The sequence below is a fragment of the Carex rostrata genome, chromosome 8 (assembly GCF_964058835.1).
Source record: "Carex rostrata chromosome 8, lpCarRost1.2, whole genome shotgun sequence".
In the NCBI taxonomy this organism is placed as follows: domain Eukaryota; kingdom Viridiplantae; phylum Streptophyta; class Magnoliopsida; order Poales; family Cyperaceae; genus Carex; species Carex rostrata.
In genome coordinates, this window is record NC_135925.1 from 6,085,153 (window position 1) to 6,091,383 (window position 6,231).

The 6,231-nt window shown below is 33.3% G+C and overlaps 1 long non-coding RNA gene across 1 annotated transcript; it reads left to right on the plus strand.

The window, feature by feature from the left end:
• The first annotated feature begins 1,948 nt into the window (after positions 1–1,948).
• On the plus strand, positions 1,949–2,782 carry LOC144558594 (uncharacterized). The gene is made up of 2 exons (XR_013512946.1): positions 1,949–2,120; positions 2,699–2,782. It is a non-coding gene; the product is annotated as an uncharacterized LOC144558594 (long non-coding RNA).
• The last annotated feature ends 3,449 nt before the right edge of the window (positions 2,783–6,231 follow it).

The window sequence follows — 6,231 nt, forward strand, 5'->3', positions numbered from 1 at the left end:
CTGTGGGTGGATGCTTATTGTGATTTCCTTAGTTCGGATATGATATCATAATATATAGATAAGTTTCTAATTCCAATCATCTTTCAAAACTGGAGAAGTTTTCTAAAACAATGTTGAAATTTTGAATGCTTAAAAAATGTATGATGTTGATTCTCATGTTCATACCATCAAAGTGAGTATCCTCTAAATGTACTGACTGTGTCAAAATGAAATTAATGCCAGATTAAAACGGACAATTCAGATCTGATTCTGTTCTGCATTAACAGGTGCACTAGATCTGAATTCATACCATCAACATAGAAAACCAACAAGCACAATAACAATAATCTGACACTCTCAAATATATACATTTTTTGGTTAACATAATTAATCCAGCACCACCCTCTTATAAGAAAAAATGCACAACAAAAAAGAGGGCTAAGAACTGCATCAAGCTGTCATGAGATGAACAAAACAACACTCAGTTTAAGTTTGACCACCATTAATCATGGATCTCACAAATTTTGGAATAGGTACTTCTAGTCCCAAGATAGAAATATTAGTAGGGACTTTCGGCAGCTTCGGAGCAGATGGCATCGGCGGCAAAGAAAGACTCGACAAAGCCGAGAAGTTTGGCATCGATGGAATTGTCGGCATTGTCGTGGTGACATTCCCCATTGCATTATCATTTCTAGAATCATTAGTGCCTGACAGACTGTCGGAAATGTTTGTTGTAGATTTATTGATCGCTGGCGAGTTGTTGGAAGTGTTATTTCTAGATTTATTGATTGCCGGCGAGTTGTTGGAAGTGTTAGTTCTAGATTTATTGATCGCTGGCGAGTTGTTGGAAGTGTTAGTTCTAGATTTATTGATCGCCGGCGAGTTGTTGGAAGTGTTAGTTCTAGATTTATTGATCGCCGGCGAGTTGTTGGAAGTGTTAGTTCTAGATTTATTGATCGCTGGCGAGTTGTTGGAAGTGTTAGTTCTGGATTTATTGATCACCGGCAAGTTGTTGGAAGTGTTACTTCTGGATTTATTGATCACCGGCGAGTTGTTGGAAGTGTTAGTTCTAGATTTATTGATTGCCGACGAGTTGTTGGAACTGTTGGTTGGAATTGTGTTGTCGTCGGGTTGCTCCACGCCGGCTAGTAACACATTTTTTGATAATGTTCGGGCTGAAACACAAATGTTCACAAAGACCAGTGAGAATACGAGGAGCTCTGCCAGCAACAGGCTCTTCATGGTGATTCTTAGAAGAATGTTTTTGGTTTGGAAAAGAAATGCACAAGAGTTGTTGAGAGCTATTAAATTGCAGGAAAGGTCTTCTAATAATGGAAAATGTGCTAAAATTAGAAAATAAAATTGTGGTAGTTCAATTTTGTTGTGAAGGACAAGTAACTGTCATTTGAATTACGGTTAGAAATTTGAGGTTGCTTCAATTTTTGGAAAGTAATTGGGGTAGTTGAATTTTTATGAGCATGACAAGTTATTGTCCTTTGGATAATTGGATTACGGTTACAAAATTTTGAGAATGTTTATAGTAAATCGGCCCAATATGGGTTGGGCTTTCTGGATTGGGCTCCTCCTCGAATGCGCATAAACACGAATATTAAAGCAGAAAGCACGAATCTTGACAAAAAAAGTGACTCCACCTGTCACTTCAAATTCAAAAACCGGAAATACATGAATATATATACGAGGGATCAAATATTTTTATTCAAATTAATTTTGTTTTGATTGTTATCAAGAGTTTGTAAAAATGTATTAATGTAAATAATTTTTAATCGCTTCAAGCCTAATACGACGTATATTTACATATGAAAGATTTTCAGATTTAAAGTGATAGATACAATATTATGAATTTTGAAAGATAAAACAAACTTAAATATTAATTTTTGTAAGAGGATGGTTCAAATACTTATAGATTGAATGCTTTTTTTTATTCATTTCTCAACTGCCTTCTCCTCCCTCCACATTTCCTCACTCCACAGTAACTCTTTCTTGGAGAAAATATCGCTGGTGCAGATCTCCGTCTCTCTGCTGCGAAATTGTCAAAATCAACGCCAAGACTGTCTTCTCGGTGTAACAAGGAGTAGATAGAGACCCATATCAGTAGCAGCGGAGAACGACAGCGGTGGAAGGTATATATTCTCTTCTTTTCCGATCTCGTTTTTGTTAGCAAGTTTAGAAATTAGTGGATGGGGAGCACAGGGGGTCAGATCGGAAGATGGATTTCAGAGATTGTTGGGATTTTTGCTGGTTTTGCTAATTAGGTTTTTTTCTCTCTTTTTTATTTTTCGTTGGTTCTTGATTCACTTCACTGTAAGCACGAGGCATTATTATTTCGTGTCATAAAAGCAATAGAGACAAATAGAGAAGGATAAGAGAATCTTTGCTGCTGCTGATTTATATATCTGCTAGTGCAAATTAAGCCGGGGCACACTTTCTTTGTTCTTTTATCATATCGAATTTACTAGTATATATATTAGTAAATTAGTATAGTACTATTTTAGATTACCATGTGAACAATAACAATGCTAATATTTTATTCCCTCGACTCCTGTCTCTATATCTTATTATTTTCTATTAATTTTCATTTGTGAGTGAACCTTCAAACCAATTAGTTGTTTCACACCAATTTGCTGATTTCAGAGATTGTTATGTTTCTTTTCTGTTTTTTTTTTTTCCGTTAGTCCTTTTTTTTTTTTTCCGGTTTCAGAGATTCACACCAATCTCGCTCTGCTGCAAAATTGTCAAAATCAACGCCAAGACTGTCTTCTCGGTATAACAAGAAGTAGATAGATACGACAGCAGTGGAAGGTATATACCTTGTTTGATCCTTGGTATTTGAAGGGTTTGACACAAGCTTTGACTTAGATTGGGTTTGGTTTGAATTGATCTGGATTTAGTTTGGTCTAAAGTTTTAGGGAGTCGTGACCTACACCAATTATTTTCAATTCATTTCATGATTCAGAACTATGTCAAATTTAAGTTCTTTTCATGGTCAGTTTGGTACCGATATGCTATTTTTGTGAGCTAGAACTTGTGTTTAAACACTGAATTTTGAAAATTCACTACAAATTGTAGAAAAATCCAAATAATGTGAAACTTGTTTCTGTGTGTTCATGGGAATGTTATTTACCAGTGAGTAAAACAGTTTGGCTTAAATTCATTTCTAACCATATTTTAATTTCGGTTTGTATTGAGATAAATGACAAGTCAATACCAGTTTTTGTGTTTTAAAGAAGCTGAACTTTAAAACTTCACCATTTTCAGCTAGATTACTCAAATTGAATGATTCTTTTTTTGTTTTTCTTATCTTGGTCTTGTCTATCTGCTGATACAAGGGTTTGTCGAGTTTCAATTTGGTTTGACTATTGGTATCAGTTTAGTAACAGGAGGTCGGAATGGGCAACTTTGGTGCCATTATAGTATCAGTTTGGTTTTCTTTTGTTTTTAAGCTTACTAGTAAATCATACTCACAATACTTGGAGACCATAGATCAATATATCAACTCAAAAAATGAGATGTTAGCTGCAATCAAAATGTTGTTTTTTTGCATTATAGACCTTGTATCTTTGCATAATTTATTTCTTACATGTTCTAATTTATGTATTTGTGATTTGTGTAATTTATTTTGAAATTTGTTATTAAATAGTAAAAAAATTGTTTCGAAATTTAATTTGTGTGATTTATGTGATATTGTTTAATTAAATTTTAATTGTGATTAAATTGTATTATTGAAAAATATGATGCTTCATATGTATTTAATAAGCTATTATAAATATAAAAGTTAGTTGAAAAAATAAAAACAAATAAATCATTATTATATTTCTTCCCTCCATTTGCTATTCCTAACATACAATCAAAACAATATTTCTACTAATCCGGAATAGCCAAAGTTAGTGCTATTCTTGAATCCCTTACGGACATTTTTATTAAAACCCTAAAAAAATAGATTTTTACAAAAGTGTCTCGGATTTAGATTTTTTTCAAAACTGCCCCAACCGCCCGTCCTATGAGCGGTCCACACTCCTAGCGGACCGCCTGGGTAGGGGCGGTCCATTAGGAACCTGGCCGCCCCTATGTTGGGTGGTCCTCTATTTTTTTTTTTTTTTAGAGATCTTAATATTTTTTATTTAAATATTTTTAGTTTTTTTGTTTAGGGTGTATGCCTTATATATTTATAAGTGATGTCGTAACTTTTTATAACTTTGATTTGATTTGTCAATTAGATATCACAAGTCTAAATTAACACTAATTAAGGACTTGGCATTTATTCAAAAAATTTCAAGTTTTGACAGCTTGATGATATTTTAAATTTTTTGATTAAATGATGTCTTAGAGCTTTGATCTTATTCTCTTTATTTCTGGTACTAAAACAATAGTTTAGAGCTACTAAAATATGTTTAAACTTCAAATTAGATCTTTTTCCATACACAAAGCACCCTAGACTGACCTCTAGTATGGTACCAAGTCCAAACTCAGCAGTCAAGCATTAAGCAAAGACCACTGTTATAGTGCAATGCACTAAAAACATCAAATTTGACCTCTTCTGGTAAATCAACAAGTCTGGACTGATACAAGAACTAAACTACAAAAATGATTACACCAACATGTAGAGTATTCAAAAATACACAAAATTGACACAAATTTCAATTTATTTGGATTTTTCTACAATTAGTTATGAATTTTTAAAGTTCAGCTTTTAAAAAAATTTAAATAGTCATAACTTTGGCTAGGAAAGTCGGATTTGCGCGTATGACCACTTTTCGGAAAGGGAGGGGGGACGAGACAGATTCAAATTTCATCTAGGGAGAAACCCTGAGCATCCGAAACATCAAAATTGCAAAAAAATTGTCGTTTAGTGCCTCAAAAATTCAGTTTAAGTTTTCGTTCAACGGTAGGCATAAAACGATCGGTATTTTGTTTAGTCAAAAACTTGAGAGATTATTCAAGAATTATCTATGTAATTATTTTAAAATGTATTTATTCAAGAATTATTCAAGCAAATAGCATATGTTGACAATAATCAAATAATCCAATTATTCTCTCTCTCGCTCTTCAATTATTCTCTAAAAAAAAAGTTGACATCATTGATGCAATCTAACTATATTTCCTTGTGTATATTTGAATAAAATAAATTATTAAAAATCAAGGTCAAGTCCTTAATTAGTGTTATCTTTAGACTTGTGATATTCAACTGACAAATTAAATCAAAGTTATAAATAGTTACGACATCTCACTCATAAATATATCAAATGTATTATTTTTTGGCATACACCCTAAACAAAAAAAACTAAAATTATTTAAATGAAAATATTAAGATCTCTAAAAAAAAAATAGAGGATTGTCCAGTAGAGGGGTGGTAAGGTCCCTAGGTCCCCTGCCCCAGGTGGTCCGCTAGGAGTGTGGACCACCTATAGGACAGGCGATTGGGGCAGTTTTGAAAAAAAAAATATATATGAATTTGGAGGCAGTTTTGTAAAAATCTTTTTTTTAGGGTTTTAATAAAAATGTCCTCTTACTATGCATAAATATTTGGAAGCGTATCCTCTGCGGAGGTTTTAACTGCGGTGCTGTGGTTTTGATGTGGTTCGTTTGTTTCGAATCGGACGGACCAGATCAGATCTTGCCCGAATTTTAAAAAAAACTTAAAATTTGGTGAATCCTTAATTCAACCCGTCCGATCCGAAACGAACGGACTAGATCAAAACCACCGCACAGCACCGCGGGTAAAACCTCCGCAGAGGATAGTGTTTCTAAATATTTTGTTGTCGAGCTGATTACTCCTCAATCCTCATTGGAGGAAAAAGGAAGGCGAGTTCCTGGAGTCCCATCAGGTATTAATATCGGTTAACCTTTCTTCCTTCCCTACTTTTTATTTTTATTTTATTTTAAACGAAGGTCTCTCTCTGAGTCTGAGATAATGATATAGGTGTCGTGTCTACAGTCTACTCATGAGAAAATTAACCACGACAATCGATTGATGGTAACCCGTATTATATGAAATATAATTTATAATATCTAGCTCGTGTAACTCGTTCTATAATCAAGCTTCCCCATTTGTTGATTCTAATTGATTCAAAATATTGTTGTACTGATGTCTGGCTAAGATCGTTTGGTAATATCTTTATCGATAATATGTTTTAAAATAAATATCGTATTACTCCTGATTCAAAATATTTATAACGAGAATTTCGTAAATGCAACAATAGTAATTTTTCTTTTCATCAATGGACAGTAATATTT